General features: G+C 38.7%; 1 protein-coding gene across 2 annotated transcripts in view; it reads right to left on the reverse strand.

Annotated features, from left to right (window-relative positions):
* The window catches only part of BRINP3 (BMP/retinoic acid inducible neural specific 3), a gene marked incomplete at both ends in the record, with an annotated part of 205,626 nt that overhangs the window by 154,705 nt on the left and 27,044 nt on the right, over window positions 1-23,877 (reverse strand). The window lies entirely within an intron of this gene.

A 23,877-nucleotide genomic window follows, 5' to 3' on the forward strand; every position in this document is an offset into this window, starting at 1 on the left:
CTGTTATTGCTAATCATGAGTGAATGTTATAGATTTATGCTCTGGTAATTCATCAGTTTCCATCCATTATCCTGTGGATAATTTGTTGTGTTTATAATAACAGATTAGCAAACTCATTATATTAAACCCTCAGATACTAGGAAGTATGTAAAATTGAAGGTAAAAAAAATCCTAAATATGCAGTCCACTGCTTTGGTAACATATGCATACAAAGTTACAATTTTTTAATTTCAGAGGTAATAAAGCAGTATTTACCTGCTGCATCTGAATGAGGGATGATGGTTAAAGCATCTGTTGTCACAGCTAGAAGCATATTAAGAAGAAGACATCAGCTAAAAACTACAAACCCAGTCTCCTAATGGTTGCTGCTTCAGCTTTCATTAACTTTAACACATCAGTTCTATTTGGCATCTTTTTGTTATGTGAAAAACTAGTCACCTTTACTATCTAACAGCAATTTACATATATTACACATACTGTTGTGTTTCATGTTTTGAAAAGGTTGCTCCTGCAAGTCTAGCTGGCAAGTCTCTAGCTAGCCTTGATTACTTAAACCATACAGTCAATTTTGTGACCAATATCACCAAAGCAGGTGATAGATAAGACTGATTTCTCAGCTCATAACCAAAAGCAAATAGAGACTAATAATAATTGTATGGACATTCAAGTCTAAAGCACTATTAATTAATAGAATTGTTTCCACTTTGACATGCGGGAAACAAGAAAAATAGGGGTTCTCAATAACAGCCTCATCAGCTGTTTCACGAAAGTAGACTGACTATTTTTCAGTCTTTCATGGTGGCATGAACTTCTTCAGACAGCTACACTGAAGGCAGTGATCCAGATCCTGCTGCACAATTGTCTTGGATTTATCTATATCTTTTATCTGTCTCTTATTGTCTTTTATTTAATTTATCTCATAGCTTGACTTATGTCATATATTACATTACAGAGTTTTGATTTTTTGTAAGCTTATTATTATAACATTAGTTACCTAATCCCATTAGGGCTTAAAAATATTTTTAAAATACTTTATTTATTAGTTTTCTTTAAAAAACAAAAATATTGTAATTAATAAACTCTGAAACCATTCAAATAGGAAATGTATACTAGAATGAATACATTAATGAAACACTTTAAAACTGTGCACAGGAGTTTTTAAACAATTCCAAGAGATTGCTTTGGACTTGGAGTCTTTCTAGTTCTTTCTAGATGCCTCATTTTGAACAAGGTGTTGGATGGTGTATTTGTCCCTTTGGAAGTGAAGCAGCAAGATATGTTCGAAGTGTATATAACTACATTCTAGACCATAGTGGATTTTTAGGATATTTAGGACATGCTTGTTGCAGGTTCATCCATTAGCAAATGATCTTTGGTACTTTTTATACTATTGCACTTAGCTACAAGTGGTTTAAATATTATCTTATCTATGACAATGTAATCAGAATATATGTTCTTCCATGTAAGCTTGATGGTATTGTAAGACTTATCTATTTGATTAATTCTTTCTTCCACAACAAAAGGCAAACAGCAGAAGCTTGAGAACATAAGTGTAGTTCTGTTTGAGTCACATCCCAAACTAAGAAACTCAATATGTGACTTTCCCTAACTTCAGGCCTTTCAAACCTTAAATCTGAGTTCCACTTTTTTTTACCTAGGTGTAAATAAGTTTTAGTTTTCCTCCATATTCCAGTCGTGAAAAGTAGACATGTTCAAACACAAAACCAAAGCAGTCTAACTAAACTAGGTGCCGGGAAGCAAATCATCATCTGGTAGAACTTGCTTTGTGACTCTAAATTACACATTGGCCATGCTTTGAGCATTGAAGATGGTAGATGCAGTTGAGAAAAAGCAATTTTTCCCAGAGATATGTCTCCTTCTGATGAAAATCCTGAAATGGCAGTATCACAATTACAAATAGAGATGAGAATGTGTTTCTCAAAAGGCATATTTCTTTAAAATGTCATGCAGATAAATGGCATATATGCTTAATAATACTGAAAGACACACATTTCAAACCAGCATGCAAAAGTAGTTCTAACACCAGGGTACCACATGGCTGCCAGGTGCTCAGACCCTTAACACCCACTCATGAGATGGGAATTGAGAGAGCCTGAGAAACCAGACACTCAGAACTGCGGATGAAAAAGCATAAAATACAAGAAGTAAATTTTAAAAAGCAATCCTATTAACGCAAACAAAGAAACAAAAAAAAGATAACCACAGTACAAAACTTCTGAATCTTGTAAAGCAAAAGCTGTTTTATATTTCAGTTCTGAACCCTTCCTCCAAATGATCAGCTGTAGGTGGACAGGCTTTGAAAGAAGAAATCCTAACTAGCTTACCCAAGCTTCAGAGACTACCTGAGACTAGCCTGTCCAAGAGGCTGGGACTTTTCAAGGCATCTTCTGATGACAAAACCTCTAAATGAATACAAGTTCAATACATGGCAACACTGCCTTTACAGTGATATTTGCAATCAATTTTTTTATTTTTGCAGTCAAGTCAGTTTTCATTTCTCTGTGTAATGTAAATTTTTCTACTGGGAGGATTTGGCAAGACTTGGGCACAATTTTGAGTATGAAGACCTAAGGGGAGGTCAACAATAAACTACGCACCTGCTAACACATTTGTCATGAAAGCTTAGTGCAAAATTCATTAGTTAGGTGGATCAGAGAGGTTTCCCTCCTTCTGTACAGGTGAGACTAGCACTGTGGATAATCCATGAATAAAAGACTGAAGAAAAGACCTGAAAAAAAATTAAGCCCCTGATGTGCAGTCTACAAAAACTGGAAAAAATAAGTATATTCCTACAAAAAATATAAAAAATTAGTAATAGCAAATAAATGTGAAAATATTCAGAGACTTCGTTGTTGAAAACTAACATAAAGTGTTAAATTCTTGCTAAGCATTTATGATTTCATTTTTTTTCTAAGATAGTGTAAAAAACTAACTTTTTTTTATGAACAGATACTGATTGTGTCAGTAGGATCATAGGATCAGGGGCTGCAAGGAACCTCAGGACGTCTCTAGTCCAAACTCCTGTCCAAAGTAGGGGCAAATATGGGGTCAGACCAGGCTACTCAGAGCTTTATCAAGCTGAGTGGTGAAAACCATCAAAGATGAAGATAACAGCTTTATCTGCTTTGATCCCCTGAATTATTGTGAGGCTATGAAGAAAAGCATTTTTTCCAGACAAATTTCCAGTCATAGGATGAAACAAAAGAATTCAGTGTGCCATGCCTGAAGCAAGATCCTACTCCCTGTGTTTCGGAGTATCAAATCTGGGTGTCAAGGACAGCCACAGACGTTACCTTAACAATTTAAATTATATCCAGTGAAAAACGTATACAAAGTAAGAAATTCTTTCCAAATGAGTCCATGAAAAAGAGTAATTATTTGCAATGAAGAGTGGTCAGCAAAACCCTTGCAAGTATTTGTGAAATTAGATACCTCTGAGCTGAAGATAAAAAAATGAAAAGTGTGTTGTAGAAAAAGAACAACTGCTGTAAAAAAATAAATGCTTAGGGGAAACAAGGGATCTAGAGCGCTTCAACTCCACTAAGAATGTTTAGAGTTCATGCAGGCACAGAGCAAAAGGGTAGGAATGTCCTCTAAAAATTACTTAACAACAATAAATGTCCAGAGAACTTGTATTGCTAGCAATAATTAAAACTTTTCACGATAAGCACTGGAAAGTACCATTGTGCAATTACAGACACAGAAAAGGGGAGAGACTCCATGAACCTGTCTTCTTAGCTGCAGTTATCTGCAATACCTCACTCAAACAGATAAAAATTAGCTACTGGGGTGCTATTGTTTATTAATTTATCAAAACAGGAACAAGCTTAAAAAGTGATAAAGAGCACTTAGTATAGGGCCTGACATTGAAATAAAAGCTTGCTACCATCAATGGTTCTTGTGAAAAACTAGTTTGTTGTCTAGAACTCAGGAGAAGTATATGCAGAACAAGGTAATGAATTCAAATAACATGAGACTACATGTCAGGTTGTTGAAAATCCCCCTTTTTATTGCATTATGACACAAGCAGCTTGGGTGCTTGTCCACGACAGTGCTACTTTAAAACTTTGGAAGTAGTTAAATTGTGCTTATCTATCTTCTGATTACATTTCCTACAGGACGACTTTGCACTGCTTGTTATTTTAACATTAAGAATAGCATATCAGTCCAGCCTATGCAAGTTCACACTGTGATATTGTTCAAATCCAAAAAGAGATGTTAGCTACACTTGCCAACAAAACAGAATCCCTACAATGTTCAAATTCATCCTGAAACATAATGATATCTTTCAGCAGGAGATTAAGCAGTTGCCTGAGCCCAAACGTGCCTTCAGAGGCAAGCCAGCCCTCAAGAGTGGGCATTAGCTGAGGGTGATGAGACCCCATGCTGAACAGAGCTTTGAGGTTGATCTACTATGACCTCTACTTCATATGAACTGCCCTAGAAGACCGAAAGTCCAGCTCCTAGTAACCAGATAAAGATTTAATAAATAAATAAATAAAATTAACTAAATAAAATTAACCCCTCCAACTTTTAAAATATACAAAACTCAAAGCAACTGGAAAAGGTGAGATAGAAATTAAAAACTAATTTATACATTGTTTTCTATCTGTCTGCTCCTGGCTTCAATTTTACCAATTCAACAGGTATGCATTGAAGCACTGAGCCCCACCCCTTCAGAAATTTCCCAGGACCTTCAAGGGATTTCCCTCACCTCCACAGTCTGTCTCCCTCTTTTATGCTTCTAGTTTCCCACTATAACTCACTTGTGTGTTCCCTCTGAAAGCAACTCTGCCCTACCTTTCTCAATCTCCTCCTCACCCCTAAGGGTTCAGCTCATCTTTTTCTTTTATAAAAGCATAACACAAAGCAGGGGATGGGAGTGAGGAATAAAACAAAAGAAAATTCAGCAACATCAGCAGCATCCATTAAGCAGAGCTTGGTCTTGGCTATCTTTTATAAAGAGATCAAATGTCATTCTACTTACAGGTGCAGTAGGATGAAACAGTATTCATATATAAAAAAAAGTTTCCTAATTAAAGAAAAAAATAGGTAGGAAACCACTAATAATATTAGAATATTAATCTAATATTCTTTCTAGAAATAAAACCAGTTTTACTGTTTGTTGGCCAGAATCACCAATGTGACTTTAAGGACTCTGGACTTTACAAATAAAACATGCTAGACTCTAATAAAAGCAAACATTGAAATCTATCTCAAAAATAATAATAAAAAAATCTATAGAATTAATCTTCACAATAAAACATCCAAAATGTGTTTAACATATCAATGGAAAACTAAAGGCAGACAAAACAAATTAGTAATCAACAAGTAAAGCAGAGAAGCATATTAATAAAGTCCTGTGTTTCCAAATATAAAAATATGAATCAAGAAACATTGGAACTTAATAGGTCCAACCATAAAGTATAGAACTAAAGTCTTGCCAATTTAGATGGGATGGTAAGTACTGTGTTTGGCTCATGTGAAATTTAATATTCATTCAAGAAAGACTTCTGTATTAATGAGAATCCCACTAAAGTTTTGTCACTTGAGTGCATGAAAATGGAGCCGGTGGTGATGAGCTACACAGGAAGAAATCTCAGTGCCAGCACTGGTCTCTGATTACCATGCCGGAGGGTACAGACTGCAGTCCAAAAGCAGAAGGAAAGAAAATCCTTCAAAATTAATCAATTACTTCTCCTTAACCAAAGCCTAGAATTTCAGAAGAGACTATATGTTACCAAAGGTTTTACTGATGGAAACATTTCCGACTTTATTCTATTCCCTGCAAAATCATGTGTAATTCACTTAAGCAAAATGCTCGTACTCTGAGTCATTCAGCTGCTTCTACAATACAAGTTCTAGTAGTTGAATACAGTTCTAATGAGCTCATCAAATATCATTTTAATGCATAGTGCTATAACACTACATAATAGCATATGACCAGAGAGGTTTGCTGCTGCAGAGAACTACCATCTGGTTTTCATACCTTTCTACCACAGAGAACCAAACATGATTCAGCCATTTATTAACAAAGACAAGGTAGGATTCAGACTTCTGGGACCGGAGGACTTGATGTGTCACCACTTCCAGCCCTTCTCTCCCTGAAGCCTCAATGCATTTCCAAATCTATTTCCATTTTTACTGTATTCTACTATACCTTAACTCCCATGAATGGAAATATGTTCCCACAATTAGTCCAAAAATACCAGCACAGGTTCTTCACTTCCAAAGGTGTAATCCAATTAATTTTCAAAGGTCTTCAGTACCAAAACAAGGAGTTATCTTTCATCCTGTGCAAATGGCAGGTGTATAGAATACATGGTGTATAGAAAGGTATCTACTATGATTTCAGAATTTCTTTAAGCTCCATGAGTTTATTATTAAGGTCACACAAACTGTGGAAAGACATTTGTATCCAAAGATGTAGCCCCAAGACTATCACATGTCAAAAACTTGTTTTGCACTATTACCAATTTTGGATATTAATGATTATTCTTCAAAGAACATAATTTCTTTTCTGAAAATAAAAATTACTTGATTAAGGAGAGTACAATTAAAATACAACTTTTTTCAATAACATTAACTTTAGCTGATAATAAGTTTTTTTGTGTAGTTTTTCTAACTGCTAATTCTCTTTCCAAGTGAGAATATCTGTATACCCATAAACACCAAAACCAGAAGCCTTTGAATTTGTATCATCACAAAACAAATTGTTTTCTCTTATCAGCACATTTTAGATAATAAATCTAAGGGGTTTTTTGTTAAATACTCTAGTTCTATAATATCATCCGTTAGTTACTATAGGAAGAGAGATTAAACCGTAAAAATAACTGAGGTCTAACAGAGGATGAAGAAATTAAAAACATAATGCAATTAAATGAAAAAAGGTGAAACAGTCCTTCCAGTTTTTGTATTTTACATCCCTATTGTCCACCGTTCACTAATTGTTACTCTTCGTTTTATATTACCAGGAACACATTTTGTATAGTACATAATAGCTGTATATTATACCTTTTCTTTAACTTCCTTTTATCTAAAAGAAATCTCCATTCTTATAAAGAGCTGTCTCCGCAGTCATACGGTTTTGTCACAGATGTAATGCATCCTACAGCAGAATACGTCATATACAATGTACGGTGATTTTACTGGAACTGTAAAAATGAAAAAGATGTGTTTTCTACTTTTTTAAATGTATCTGAATCAAAACCAGCTTCTAAATCAAAACCAGGACGGAAAATACACCTGTTGGTCAATAATATTAGGCTTAATACTTTGCCGCTGAAATTAATTTTTCGCTGAATTGAACAAACAGGGAAATTTTTTTGGAATTATGTGCGTGTGTACACATTAGTTTGACATAGCAACAGAGCTTTTATTTTGATGAGATTGAATGAATCTAAATATTGAACAAAAATGCACAGCAATGTGCTTTATTTTAATAAAATCACAGTGTTTGTAAGTTCAGTCTTCTAATATTGTTTTATTTCAAGTAAATAATGCACAGTTCTCCTACCTATAGTTGCACTGTACTGGTAGCAGTTGTTATAGAAAGGATACCAGGAGGAACAAACCTGTCAATATTAACAAGTATTGAAAATATTGCTGTCTTGACATCTACATAAAATGTACTAATAAAGAATTTCAGAAGTGCCAGATTGAATTTCCTTTTAGAAAAAGGAAACTAACCAACTGTTTGAAAGTATAGCCAACAAGCCAAAGTTACTCATTTGTCTAAAGATAAATCCTAAGTTATCTGAAATACTGTAGGATCACATGAAATGCTCCTGAGAATATCTTCAGGTAGGTGACTGAGAGACAGATATTCCAAAATATTCCTGTAAATTCCCTGATGCCAGGCATTGAAAATGGTATCCACAGCTGGCTGAACATATACTGTCCTGTGGTGTCACTGAAAATATCTGAAGTAGCTAAAAGCTCAGTTCAGAAATTGTTGAATGATTGTATTATCCAGGAACCTAGACCAAACATTCATGGACTCTCTTTCCTACTTGATACATGTAAACATTTTATTTGTTTTCATTGCAGGAACATCTAGAAATTTTCACTGAGTGAGGTGTTGCAGTGGCTTAGGCTGGTTAAGCTTGTGCTGCTACCAGAAAGGGAGAAACGGATACCTCGTCTTCTGCCTGGTCAGGCTGACTGTGACATTTCAGAAGTCCTCAAATTGTTCAGGGCAAGCAGCAGAAATATCACTGCAGAGCAGAAAGGTAGGGTGAAAGCATTTCTTTCGGCAGGTGAAGCAGCATCCTCCATCAATGTATTTGGCACAGCCAGGGTGGATCCCAGTGTCTCACTTTTGCAGCTCAGCATGTCATTTACCAGGGCACCAAGAGTCAGAGCACTCACCTACTTCTCTTCTCTTTCACTATTCTTCCTCTGGGAATAATTTTCTTTCATTAGCTTGGCTAAATGATAAATTCAATCTCTTTTTGGATGGAATAATGTATGTTTGAATAATAGAAATAAAAAATGTTTTATTCTTTGCTGTTAATGAATGCTTTGATCTCTAAGGTGTGCTTAGCATGAGAAGTGAGGTGGTCAACAGGAGCCTCATTAGCCTCATTTGGTTGCTGCTGAGATACTGAGATGAAGTTAGAAGTAGCTTGTGTCCTCCATCTTCTGTCACACTCATTTGATATGAACTAATACAGTTCATGTTTCAGAGCAGATTACTGGTTGCCACGCATTCATTTCTCATTTTATGTCGTGTTCTTTAACCTGAATAATGAGATATTCTACACATACTACAAGATCTACTGAAAATACTATAATAACACCCAAGATACTACATTTTCTCCTGCATCAACATTAAAAGGTGGAAAAGGAAAGGGAAAAGGAGGAAAAGGAGGAAAAGGTGAAAATGTCTCCAGTCTAGTGCCTTAAAAAAAAAAATGAAAACTTCATCTTTCTGTTTCTTTAGCTTTGTTAATTTGAAATATCAAGAGATTCTTTTTTCCACTTATATACCAGGGACAATTTAAGCTTATAACGCTTTTATGTGTTACTATTGGAGTTAATCTATACTCTAAACTAAAATTATTTTCTTTTTTATTCTTTAACACAAGCAGAATTTTTTTTTTTTTTCCTAATGTTCTAGTTATTGAGAAGAAGTGGGGAAACCATCCTTCACTGATTGCGTGGTTTTGACTCAAGCTAATTTAATGATACAGGCAATGATCATGCTGTTATGGAATTGTACATTGAAATGTGAAGAAAAGAGACAAAAAGAAAAAAGAAAACACCTTGACACAGCCACCATTTTTTTGATTCAGAAAGAACACTAGTAAAAGGTTTCACTGCTTGACATTGTGTTTTCCTCCACCGAGAATAAAGTAAGCAAACATTTTTACTTTGATTAATATGGAATAACAATTCTCATTTATGTAGTGCCTTTTTAACTCCAAAGTAGCAGTAAGCTCTTAGACAAATTTTAACGTATATACAGGCTCCACAGATGAATCACTTTATCCACTACTGGAGTGAAACTACTGCTGATGTGAAATATGAGAGGCATTTAACAGTTCATGGCAGCACAGTCAGGCACAAGAAAGGAACTGAAGAATAGCTTCTCCACCTAAAGCCGAAGGGAAAATAAACTTCAAGAATGGAAAGTGATCCAGGCTTTTGGGCTCACATCCCTTTCCTTTAACACTTCTTGGCCTTTTGGCCAAGACACTTGGACAGATTATGGGTTGTATGTCTCTCAGTCATGTTTGATTATTTCTATAGATGGATTATTTTTAACTATATAAGCACCTTTTCTCTCTATCTATAATAAGAAATAACTGAAGTGTTCACAACTCTTAGAGCAACAGTTCAATACTATTGATTTGTATCAAATATGTTGCTCTAATTTGGCTTATTGGTAACTTTATTCACCAGCCCACATTAAGCGAGGTGCTGAATTGTACTGCTGTGTTATATATTTCTGGTGTCTCAGATACCAGTTCTCTTCCGAGCATCTAGCCCACTAGAGAACTACGTTTTCTCACCAAGAAAAACAGTAAGTCTGTGCCTTTAAGCGCAGGTCCTCCCTGTTGGCACGTGGAAGAAGCAGGCTGCACAGGCTGTACACTGTTCCCAAGAGTGGCAGCTGTGACTGCTGTTTGCCCAGGCAGTCAGATGCTTCCTTCATGTCTTCCATTTCAGATGCTTCCATCTCAGCAGGTACACAGCAGCCTTTTGCGCTTGAGCCCAATGTGTCAGCTTATATTCTTTGGTCTCAACACAGAGGGAAGTTATTAAAACACACTTTCTTTAACTTTTTAAGTGTGCTTGAGTGGCAGTAGTTTAAAGAAATGGCAGCTGCATGGCCCCAGGACTTTTTTCATAGTCCTGCCACTGTGATGCAAATAGCATAAGTGTCTAAAAAGACACGGCCCAGCTAGGCATGTTAAGAGGCATGACACTCAGTGGTTTAATAAAGACCCTATTACTGGCACCAAAGGCAAGGTCAGTTTAGGAAACACTCCGTCTCTGATTCACAACCTACTTCTTGCTCCTTGTTTTAATGACAAAACACAGTATGGCTTAAACTGAAAGTAAGACCTTGCACTGCATCTCACATTATATTTTCCAACAGTAGATATATTTATATGGTTCCTGGTTATAGTTGCAGAAAACAGGCTTTGATTTCTTTTTATGTCCACTGTTCATTACCTATTTCATAAACAAACACCTACTTTTACATCTGGAAACTAAAGAAATGTTTTAAAAAGTCTAATGTTACAAATTTATATCCTGCAGTCTACCCCAGCTGGGGCTCAGAGAAATGCATAAACATTTCTGAAAGACACAAAATTCAAGTGGCTTGGAAGATACTTCCAAAGCAGTGAGTATTTAATGAAGAATGCCCTGCTTTGAACTGTCAGAATGTCCTGAAGTATATGAGGTTTTACATAGAAAAGCAGCAACTAAAACTATACCTGCCTAGAAAGTGTAAAGTGACTTTATGTAATTGCTGAGACTTTTGAGCAGTTCATGTAGAAAAAGGCTAGTTGAAATTCTTTTCCAGGGAATGGGATAGTGATCTAGATGCAGAAGAGTCACAGTCAGCTGAATTTTACATCTCATAAAAAAAAGCTGTTACTGTGGTTATACATCTATCTAGTTATATATTTGCTGCATTTCATTTCCTTACCTCATCTACTGGTGATAAAGTTGCCTTCAAAATGATGGCACTAGGGTCATCTGAAATTGTTAGTAACGAAGGTGGTATAGCTAACTGTCATATGACAGATTTACAGCCTGCCACTGTCAAGTGTAAGAAGACTGAAAAAGAGGGTCACAAAAACAGCCTTTGCATAAGACACTTGAAATCTGTAAGTATTCCAGCTAAAGCAATTTGAGTAACAACGAGCAAAAATAACAAATTTCATTTGCAGTGTAATAACTTTGGGATGAAGGGAAGGGGCATACTTCAATGGGCAAAGTTCTTGAATGTTGTAGACTGTGACCACCTCCCAGAGAACTGCAAAGTGAGTGACTTTATGTGAACCCACCAGGTTCTTTATGTTGGTTGTGCCTAGCTAACCTCAGAGGTTTTCACAGTATTATGGAAAAGGCAGTATGGTGCAGAAGATTCACAGAATCAGAGTTTCAGAGAACTGCCGTTCCTTGCAAATGAAGCAAAAAATTCTACCTTGATACCAAGCTTCATTATTCCTTGCACAATAGAAGGGACTTGAAAATAAAGTGAAAATAAAAAACAAGCTAATGAAAACTTACTGTAGTAGCAGTCGTTAACTGCTTAAATAAATGCAGTTTCTAAGATTATTACATTAGAATAAGTGCCATTTTTACTGACTTGAAAATGTGCAGAGCTGCTGCAAACTACTGCTGCATCGCCATAAAAGATGAAAGGAGAGGGATTTTATAGGCTCACAAGTATGTTTACCAGAGGCTAGACAAAGGAAAATGTGCTGGTCAGACAAAAAATTATGTATACATGTTTGGGGTAAAGAATCATCTGATATGAAGATAAGAAATAGAAACCTTGTTCAAACTCCTCTACTGCAAATGTCCTTATTTATCAGTTTATTTATTTCCATTTTTTATGGGGAGATACTGATAATTACCCAAAGGCTTTCCAGCCTGTCAAAAAGACAGAGATGATTGTTTTCATTTATTATACCAATTTTTTGTGGAACAAAGTGATATACCACATTTCTTGCTTTCACACTGTGGGGTCAGTTCTGCAAGATGAGAGGTCTTTGCCCTAGTCCAACAATACTTTTAAGTATACCAAATAAATGAGACTGTTTAGCTATGGCTATGCTCAGAGTGTCTTGTCAGAGTGCTAAGGACCTGTCCTCTTTTCGCCTTTCTCTACCATGTCCCACCTGTAAAACTTCTTGGTATGTTTTCCTCCTACTGTCTTCCAAAAGGCCTGGATCAGACCTCTCAGATAGAAAGGACAGAGCAGCAACTTCACTTAATATCTTACAAACATTCAAAAACTCTTAGAGGGACATGTTTATTGCATAATTCTCAGAAGGTGCAATAAATGGAATGGAAAAATAATGGAAAAACGATGAAGTTATTTAGGGTAGTGATGTGCTGCAAGTCTTAGAGAGATTAAAGGATGTAACCTATTTTACCATTTCTCAATTTCTACTGAAAAAAAGAAGGGAAACATCATATGAATTTCTTTGATTGACTGGGGTGAATTATTACTGAGCTGTGACAGTACTCTGTAAAAGCCAATTTCAATATGCTTTTAATCATGACCTCATTGCCAGGTGCAAAACTGCTTTAAATGGAGGTGAGATGTCGAAGGCAACCAAGGCAAATGGTGTTTTATGTTTTCAGTAACCTTCATCGCTTTATGTAGCACAGCTTGGAAACTAAAGGAAGTCTAAAGTCTGTAAACAGCTTTTCTTCTCGTTTAATATCTGTATATTTTCCTCTTACCACCCAAATAAAATATTAAACTGGGCTAGAGGAGGACAGATATCAAATTCTAAAGCATCAGAGGAAAAGAGAGGGTGAAAGGAGAGATTACCACATGGAAAAAAAAAGTTAAAAGCCGGTTTATTCAGAAAGTATAAAAAAGTTACCAGTTGAACAGTGGAATTCATATGCTTTGCTCATAATCATGTTCATCAATTTCTCCAAAGTCAAGTGGTTCTTTTAACATACCTGTGGCTGTGTTGTAAGGCAGTCTGAATGAAATTCAATACACTTAAAAGGTTGGCAGCTGATGATGATTCAAAATAAAAATATTTTATCTGTGAAATATTCTCCTGAAAACTGGTGGCTCATAGTCACTTTATTTGCTTTTTTTCTGGCGGAGTTAAAAATGTAAGCTGAGCCTCACCTCACATGGAGTGCAATTTTAAAACCAGCGTTAGCTGACAAAGAAATAAAATAATTTCTGTTTTCTGACTCTTCAGTTGCCACTTCTCCAAATTCCAGCTTTTCAGAGAGCCCTGACTTATCTCTGTCTGGGATTCTTACAGGGACAGAAAGCCTTTTCTGAATTGAGGACTTTCTACTCTTTCCTTGTACTCTCTTCTCTTTTGCCCAAGGTGCCTCTCCCACCAGTGCCACTGAAGTGCAGCAACAGGACGCAGAGGAGGAAGTCTACATGTGTGCCTGAGCTTATTTTATTTTATAAATAGGAGGATTGTGTAAGTAGAGTCTGTCACTTCGAAAGTTCCATATGAGCTAAATAAAATAAATAAATGGACAGTAAATTTATCGCATTAATATTAGGAGAAAAACAATAACAGAAATAAATTACAGGTGCTAGAAATCCCTTAAATATCTATTCCTGTCCAGAAATTTCCTTTGGAGAAATGGGCTCATAACTTAGTTATGTATGACTTTGAGGCTGCCTTGATGATGACTTTATAATTATCCTCCCATTTTATTTACACCTTCCTCCTCGGATCCTCTCTGTCTCCTGCCACACATTTCAGTGTAGATATACGGAATGACCATGGTTTAACAGGCTATTGTTCCAGTGTTTTCTCTGTCTTACCTCCAGCTGTGGTAGAGTGGATGGTTCACAGATGGGTGGATTAACATCCACAAAGCATTTGGCAAGGGATGCAAGCCTGTGAGGTATTCAGCTTCACTGAAAGCAGGTATTCAGCACTCAACCCATAAGCCTTAATTGTGCAATACCTTACCATGGAAGGAAATTTCTTCATTGCCCGGTTGGTTACCACTTTGAAAGCCAAAATATGAACACTAGCAGCCTTGTCAATTTTATGTTAGAAAATCTACAGCTGTCAATATATGTCAATATGCCATTCATAGAAATACCTACACCTTTTTGCAATCTAGGTAAAATATTTCTCTTTCTACTATCCTGTGACAGCATATTCCACAGATTTAGTTGTATGTTATCACTTGCACTTTTTAAATAGCCTGCCTTCTTTGTTTCATTGAAGGACTTACTTACAGTTTGTCCTGGTTTCAGATGGGATAGAGTTGAATTTTTTTCTTTCTAGTAGCTGGTATGGTGCTGTATGGATTTAGGATGAGAATAATGTTGATAACACACTGATGTTTTAGTTGTTGCTAAGTAGTGCTTACATTAGTCAAGGACTTTGCTCTGCCCAGTGCACAAGAACCTGTGAGGGGGCACAGCCAGGACAGCTGACCCAGACTGGCCAACGAGCTATTCCATACCATATGATGTCATGCTCAGTATATAAACTGGGGGGAGTTGGCCAGGGGGCAGCAATTGCTGCGCGGGGACGGGCTGGGAATCCATCGGCGGGTGGTGAGCAATTGTATCGTTATCACTTGCTTTCTATATTATTATTGTATTATTATATTATTATTATTATTACTACTACTATTCTATTTCATTTTACTTCAATTACTAAACTGTTCCTATCTCAACCCACGAGTTTTCTGACTTTCACCCTTCCAATTCTCTCCCCCATCCCACTGGGGTGGGGGGAGTGAACGGGCAGCTGTGTGGTGCTTAGTTGCCAGCTGGGGTTAAACCACGACACACTTCCACTGTATAAACATGTGGAGTGGCCCAGTAAATTTAGCAACATATCCCCATTGAAGCAAGAGGGGCAGAATGGCTGACTGACTGATGGAGCTGCACCTTTACATGCATGGGAAGTACATGCAGCATTTTCCATGCTCAGTAAACCAGTCAGTACTGTTCCTTTTCTTCTTTCTGATTTTTGTCTTCAATCCTGTGCCTCAGAGCTATGCAGGCTTGTTATTGTACTGAGTAGTTTCATCATTTTTGGCAAGTAGAGAAAATAGAGAATAGAGAGTATCACAAGGCCACTCAATGTTCTTCAATTTGGGGTAACACTGCTGTTTTTCAGATGAAGTATGAACTTCCCAAGAAATTGCTGGGTCATATTTTCTTTACCTTTCCCTTGTCTTATCTCCTTACTCTATGAAATATTACACACGTGACTAACTTGATGCTACAAGTATCCCCTTGGAGACAGCAAAGGGCATGAGGACTCAGCTTGTGCAAAACTACACCTTTCATTTATAAATCCAGGAGATGGAATATGTTTATATTCAGTGAGATCATTGTGTACCATATGAATAATAATCTGACTGATGACAACATGCAGAATAGTAACCAACTGATTTTTGAGAAAAACACAAGCAAATGCTTTGCTTTGGAGAAAACCCATGATTTCCCAAAGATAACTTTGGCATCCAAACTGAGGTTTAGTTGACTCATTTTTAAAAGAGGGTTTCAAAATCTATGGCATAGAAATATGGGAATAATTCAGTATTTATAAACAGTCTGTATAAATTGTCACAATGCAATTTTTTCACAATGTTGTGTCAATTCCATATACTAGCTTTTAACCAGAATCAAAGGGCACATGAAAATATACTAGTGTTTTAAACTATACCTTCTTGTAGTTGTTCAGTGTAGTTTCTTCGTATTGTACAAGACTATTTGCAGAAAATTTCCTGGAGAAGAAAGATATACCTTCCATGTAGGTTTTTTGATTTCTTTCTCTATTCACTGTTGGTACCACTGTTGTCTCATGGTATTGCAAGGGTCAAGTGGCTTTCTCTGCACCATAAATGAGACTGGAAAGATACTGAGACCTGTTTTACAATACATCTGCTACTAAGCCTACAGGCAATCTGGCTTGCCTACTGAGTAAAACTAGAAATTCAATTTTCACTCTTTATTTACAACTTAAATCTTATACAGCTACAAATTACATGAGAAAGATGTGATCACAGCGGGTTGCAAAGACACGTGTTTAGCTAGCATTGACCTACCTCAGTTTGGTTCAGGATTTAAATGCAGGAATTTGAATTGTGCTGGTTCAGCTGATAAAGGTTTATTACTGCTTAGGATGTGAGCCATGATGAAAGGTGGTGGGAAAATAGGAACAGGGTCTGATCAACAGCAACAGGGAATATTATGTGGATACAAGGTCGAATGTCTGTAGTGAGGCACAAATATTTGCTATGCCTGTGGCAGGATTTGTCCCAGGGTACCACTGCAGCATAGAAAGAAAAATAGGCAGGCTTTGATGATTTTACAGAAGTAATGACACTAGCTGTGCATGGTCCCATTACAGCTCTTCTGAAGGGGAGTATCAGAGGGAGAGTGTTCTTTCCCCCATCCATACAGAAACAGCTTCACCTTAATCTTAGAGCATTCAGCTTTCCCAAGGCATTAAAGAAGTTTCCTAGTCAAAATCTCATAAAAAAGCCATGGTGCAATGGGACTAGAGAGAAGATCCTCTAGTGGATTAATGACTTGCTAAAAGACAAGAAACAAAAACAGGGAAAAAAATGATGAATTGTGCACAAGGGAGAAGATTGTAATTGTGTCCCACATGGATCTCTCTTGTTCAGCATATTCCTAAACTGTCTGGAAAATGGGGTGAGCAATGTGGTGAAAAAGTCAAGATTCAACATTTTAAAAATGTATAAAAGATCTTCAGCTGAACTGAATAATTCCTCTTTGGATTGCTGGTTCACAAACACTTTTTTATGTATAAAATGTTCAGTCCAGTATTTGAAACTTATTTTTTAACATGTGAGAATATTTTCTTACGCAGCTCCATTTCTGCACATCTGCTAGGTTTGCTGAACAAATAGCCAAATTATGATGGCAATTACAAAACTCACTTGCTGGTCCTTTGCACCTTCCTAAGGTACTACCTTAGTATCCTACATCTCATGCACATTCTAAGTCAGAAGCATAGTAACTCTTCATGTTTGCAATGTTTTTTTCAAAAAAGCAACACCTTCTCTCAAATCTATATTGCAAGTAATTTAATACTTGTAAATGAAAGGAAACAGATAAAAACTGGATTTTTTTCCCTTTTACTGCCTGTCTCCAAAGTTGTTAAGTCCCTGTGCTGCAAAATCTTGATCCTTGTTGTCCAGGTAAATCAATGAGAGAAACTTTGGTGATACCCCAAAGCTGTGCCTGTTGCACCTCTGTCCAGTGAATAATGAATTAAATTAATATTGCTTTTGCACTTGTTCTTCTGTGTTATACAAGAACACTTTTTAACCTCTGAACACACTACAAAGTTCAGCTTGCAACTCCAGCATTTGCAAAGAAAAGTATTTGAATCCTAGAATGACTTTATTATTGTCATTACTTTGGCTGGGTATAACAAACAGATATTCAAAAGGTGAACACAGTGAAAGCACTGGATGTGAATTGTTAAAATTTGTCTTGGCTATAGTGCTCTATGCATATTTGTTGATTCTCATATTTTAACACACCAGAATAAAAACACATCAGGGCAGCTCCCCATGGTCTCAAACTGCCTCCAATGATTCAGAGGAAAAAAGTGACCATTGGATAACCCATATATGGTTATATGAGCATATATGGTGCTCAAGTACTTCTAGTGACGAATGCAGTGTAAATACTGGAGGGAATGTAAGTGCAATGTACTGTATAAAAAGATATGGAAAGTGCTGCAATGGTCTCATCGAGTGGACTGTCCCCTCATTTCTAGTGACATGGTGATGAGCTAAGGGGAAGATGCATCCTTATTTCAGAGATTCATATATTCATGTGTTTTAAGGCCAGAAGGGACTGTTGAGTTCATCTGATCTGACCTATTGCAGCGTAGGGCAGTGAATTGAGCCTCGTAATTTGTCCATTACAGAGGAAGATTCCTCCTTCCTGTATAAGCAAGTGATATTACTCCAGGAATTATGTCTCTCTCTTAAGTACATCCAGTTATGAATTAAGCACTCTGGAACTAATTCTTACTTTCAGTGCTAACAGCTATGGAAGATAGTGACAAAATCCTATAAATGCCTACAAATTCTTAAATGTATTATGTGACCAGGTTATATCGGAAACTAATGTTTATTGGATAATCCACAGTAATTCTTTGTCCCTTTCAGCTTCCAACTTCTGGGATAAACTTCCCTTCTACCCCCTGTTAGACCAGGGAAAACTCTAATCAGACTGTTCTGATATTTGTATTTCCTCTGTGACTCTGTACTTTATTATCTTCAGCTGCAAGAAATTTATCAAAGGATCTGTGTGGAGCTGTGTTTGAACTGCAAGTCACCTGCAGCTCCTGTCTCACCATCACTCCTTCACAAAGCCATCACATGGAAGCCAGATCCTACTTCTTCATGGGTGAAAGGTTTGGAAAATTTGTCCTGAAATCTTCCATCCACCACTTTGTTTTACCTTCTACAAAGAGCAAACAACACCTTGAAGTAGAAATCAAACTGACAATACACATTATAACATACCTACAGTACACTGAAAATTGAAACAGTGCTGTAATACCAACAATTAAACCATGCAACGTTATGATCGAAAAAGTTAAATTCCTCCCTCTCTGCTAACAGAAGTGAAACCTGTTAATCATAAACTCAATTTATAATCATTATTACTACCTCCTATTATGTTTTTCATTTCTAGAGGATTCAGCTGAGGAGATACACATGAACACATACAGGAAACAATCCCCTTACACCTATATAAGGATTAAATAAGAAGGTGTGCCCCTTGTTAGCTTAATGATCAGGTGGTCAATATTTGAGAAAATATTATGGCCATTATCATTATACAGATCATTAATAATAAGAAGAATTCTTTTGGTTACAATTATATATTATTACTCAGAGACCTCAGCTTAGAAAGACACATTGTGGTCTAAATGGGAAAGGTCAAGCAAGTTCAGATTCAGCAAAAGTGGTATACAGTTAATCTCCATGCCCCCTACCCTTGCCAGAGTACCTGGACATGTTTACATGTACTCATTCTGACAGATTCCTGTGAGGCAGGAAATCGGTTTTATCTGTTGGAAAAGCAGACTAAAAGATTTGTGTATGGTCAAGCAGTGAATCTATAAGGAAAAAGGGATTTAGGCATAAGTTTTCTAAGTAAAACAAAAAAGCAAAAGCAACTAAGACATAGACTCTTAATCTATTTCAAACAAAAGCATATTAGTCATCCATATTTTCCCAGGTATTGGTCGGTTCTGAGTCCCATAATGAGATGTATAAATCAGCACTTTTCTAGAACTTAATGAGGAAAGACCAGACTCTACTCTTTTAAACACACAGGGCTAAATTTCACAGAATACATGCACATACCACTGCCTATTTTTTCAGCTCATAAAGCAGATATATTTAAGCCATATGTAAGGAAAATACAAGAGTATCCTTTCTCTGCAAGAAATGAACAATGAAGCTGGACAACGGTTTTTCTGCATTAAACACTTCAATGGGAAAATGTTTTTAATCAGAAGTACAGGCAGAGTATGTGTCTTCCTCAGAGAGTTTCATTTTTCCTTTTTTCATTAAAACTGTGTCTTCAAAAAGGGAGGAGTGGTGTTCATTTTGGGACGGGTGAGGGTGGGGAGAAGTTCCTCCACGTTCAGCCAAAACTTAAAGTGCTCTCACTTGAAAACAGTATCATGGAACTTCATGAAGGATTCAGTCTACTCACCTCATACTCTATTTCCTCTGGTGATTATGACTATATTACCTCTCCCACAATGCAGCTGCAGTCATAGCACTGTACTGAACTAATCATCAAATATGTCTCTGAAACATTTTATGGGCAGCACAGCTGATAAGCAATCTCAATCCAAAGAGGAAAAAGGAGTTTACTTGTCTTCCCAAGTAAACATTATGCATGATGGAGCCCTGCTTTCCCGAAGATGGCTGAACACCTGCCTGCCAATGGGAAGTAGTGAATGAATTCCTTCTTTTGCTTTGCTTGCATGTGTGGCTTTTGCTTTACTTATTAAACTGTCTTTATATCAACCCATGAGTTTTCTCACTTTTACTCTTCCAATTCCCTCCCCCACCCCACTGGGGTGGGGAGTGAGTGAGCGGCTGTGTGGTGCTGGTTGCTGCCTGAGGTTAAACCATGGCAATGACATTCTGAGACCAATCATTCAACCTGTGTTTGTTATCCATCTGATTGTCCTTCCATCTAGACTGTAATATCAAAAGTTGTATTCAAGCATATTCATAGAATCATAGAATCATAGAATCGTCAAGGTTGGAAAAGACCCTTAAGATCATCGAGTCCGACCGTTAACCTATCACTGCCAAGTCCATCACTAAACCATGTCCTCGAGCACCACGTCTATCCGTCCTTTAAATACCTCCAGGGATGGAGACTCAACCACTTCCCTGGGCAGCCTGTTCCAATGCTTGACCACCCTTTCGGTGAAGAAGTTTTTCCTAATGTCTAACCTAAACTTCCCCTGGCGCAGCTTGAGGCCATTTCCTCTCATCCTATCACTCGCTATTAGGGAGAAGAGACTGACCCCCACCTCGCTACAACCTCCTTTCAGGTAGTTGTAGAGAGCAATAAGGTCTCCCCTCAGCCTCCTCTTCTCCACGCTAAACAACCCCAGCTCCCTCAGCCACTCCTCATAAGACATGTGCTCTAGACCCTTCACCAACTTCGTTGCCCTCCTCTGGACACGCTCCAGCACCTCAATGTCCTTCTTGCAGTGAGGGGCCCAAAACCGAACACAGTACTCGAGGTTCAGCCTCACCAGTGCCGAATACAGGGGCACTATAACCTCCCTGGTCCTGCTGGCCACACTATTCTTGATACAGGCCAGGATGCCATTGGCCCTCTTGGCCACCTGAGCACTCTGCTGGCTCATGTTCAGGCGGCTGTCAACCAACACCCCCAGGTCCTTTTCCACCAGACAGCTCTCCAGCCACTCCTCCCCCAGCCTGTAGCCTGTGACCGAAGTGCAGGACCCGGCACTTAGCCTTCTTGAATCTCATGCAGCTGGCCCCGGCCCAATGATCCAGCCTGTCCAGGTCCCTCTGCAGGGCCTTCCTATCCGCAAGCAGATCGACACTCCCACCCAACTTGGTGTCATCTGCAAACTTACTGAGGGTGCACTCGATCCCCTCATCCAGATCATCAATGAAGATGTTGAACAGGACCGGCCCTGACACTGAGCCCTGGGGAACACCACTCGTGACTGGCGGCCAACTGGATTGGACTCCATTCACCACCACTCTCTGGGCTCGGCCGTCCAGCCAGTTTTTAACCCAGCGCAGAGTGCACCCATCCAAGCCGTGAGCAGCCAGCTTCTCCAGGAGAATGCTGTAGGAGACAGTGTCAAAGGCCTTACTAAAGTCCAGGTAGACAACATCCACAGCCTTCCCCTCATCCACTAAGCAGGTCACCTTGTCATAGAAGGAGACCAGGTTAGTGAAACAGGACCTCCCTTTCATAAACCCATGCTGGCTGAGCCTGGTCCCCCGGTTGTCCCGCACGTGCTGCATAATGGCACTCAGGATGATTTGTTCCATGACCTTCCCCAGCACCGAGGTCAGGCTGATGGGTCTGTAGTTCCCTGGATCCTCCTTCCAACCCTTCTTGTAGAGGGGTGTCACGTTTGCTAGCTTCCAGTCATCTGGGACCTCTCCAGTTGACCAAGACTGCTGATAAATGATGGAGAGTAGCTTGGCCAGCTCCTCTGCCAGCTCCCTCAGTATCCTTGGGTGGATCCCATCTGGCCCCATGGACTTGTGCGCATCCAGGTGGAGGAGCAGGTCGGTGACTGCCGCCTCTTCAACAACTGGGACTTCACTCTGCATCCTATCTCCATCTCCCAGCTCAGGGGCCTGAAAAACCCGAGGATGACTAGCTTGACTATTAAAGACCGAGGCAAAGAAAGCATTAAGTACCTCTGCCTTCCCCTCATCCTTCATGGCAAGGTTACCTTCTGCATCCAACAAAGGAGGGAGATTCTCCCTGGCCCTCCTTTTGTTACTGATATATTTATAAAAACTTTTTTTGTTGTCTTTAACGGCGGTGGCCAGTTTAAGTTCCAGCTGCGCCTTTACCTTTCTGATCTTCTCCCTGCATATCCTCACAACATCCTTGTAATCCCCCTGAGTCGCCTGCCCCTTCTTCCAAAGGTGGTAAGCTCTCCTTTTTTTCTTGAGTTCTAGCCAAAGCTCACTGTTCAGCCAAGCCGGTCTTCTCCCCCGCCTGCTCGACTTGCGACACATGGGGACGGCCTGCTCCTGCGCCTTTGAGATTTCCTCCTTGAATAACGTCCAGCCTTCCTGGACTCCTTTGCCCTTTAGGACTGCCTCCCAAGGGACTCTGTTAACCAGACTGCTAAACAATCCGAAGTCTGCCCTTCTAAAGTTCAGGGTAGAGGTTTTGCTGACCCCCTTCCTTACTTCACCAAGAATTGAAAACTCTGTAATTTCATGGTCGCTGAGCCCAAGACAGCCTCCGACCACCACATCACCCACCAGGCCTTCTCTGTTCATAAACAGCAGTTCCAGTGGGGCACCTCCCCTGGTTGGCTCGCTTACCAGCTGTGTCAGGAAGTTATCTCCCACACACTCCAGGAACCTCCTAGACTGCTTCCTCTCTGCTGTGTTGTATTTCCAGCAGATATCTGGTAAACTGAAGTCTCCTACGAGAACAAGGGCTATTATGAAAGACTATGACAAAATCCTTACTAAAGCTGAGGTAAATGACATCCAATGCTCTCCCCTCATTCACTAATCCAGTCACTTTCCTACAAGGTAATTAGGTGGGTCAGACATGATTTATTCATAGTCAATCCACAATCCATGCTGTTCCCATCCACTCATGTGCCCAGAAATGTGCTCCTAGATGTCTCACTCTATGATTTTCCCATGGATCACAGCAAAGCTGATCAGTTTGTCAGATCATTTTTTTGGCCTTTTTTGAAGATGAGTGCAACATTTGCTTCTCCAGTCATCATGGATCTTCCCCAATCTCCATGATCTTTCAAGGAGAGCAGAAAGGGGCCTTACAAGGACATCATCCAGCCCTCTCAGCACCCCTGGATGCATGTTAGGTCCCATGGGCTTGCACGGGTCAGGTTCTCTCATGTAATCCCTGACTCAACCCTCATTCTCTGCTGGTAGCTCTTCTTCCCCTTGAACCTCTTCACTCAGTTTAGGGGCACAGGAAACCTTGTTGGTAACAACAGAGGCAACAGAAGCATTGGATATGTCTGCCTTACTGTGCCTCTGTCTCTAAATGACCTGTCTCATTCAGCAATGGGCCCAAAGTTTTCTTGTTCAGCTTTTTGTTGTTTACATAACTATGAGCTCTTTTTGTTGCCCATGTTGTCCCTTACAAGTCTCAATTCCAGTTAAGCTTTAGTTTTCCTAAGACCATTGTTGCATGTTCAGGAAAGTTTCTAAGTTTCTCCCTGGTAGCCTGTCCCTGTTTCCACCTCCTGTATAATGTCTGTTTGCTTTGAAGCTCTGTCATGGGTTCCCTGCTGAGCCAAGCTGGTCCCCTGATACACCTACTTATTTTCCTGAGTGTGCTTGGAGGATGCTTAGAGGAGGTTCTCCTTGCAGCCTTGCCAACTTTCCAGAGCTCCTTTGCCT

The sequence above is a fragment of the Platalea leucorodia genome (genome assembly GCF_965183815.1).
Source record: "Platalea leucorodia genome assembly, chromosome: 5".
NCBI classification, from domain to species: Eukaryota; Metazoa; Chordata; class Aves; order Pelecaniformes; family Threskiornithidae; genus Platalea; species Platalea leucorodia.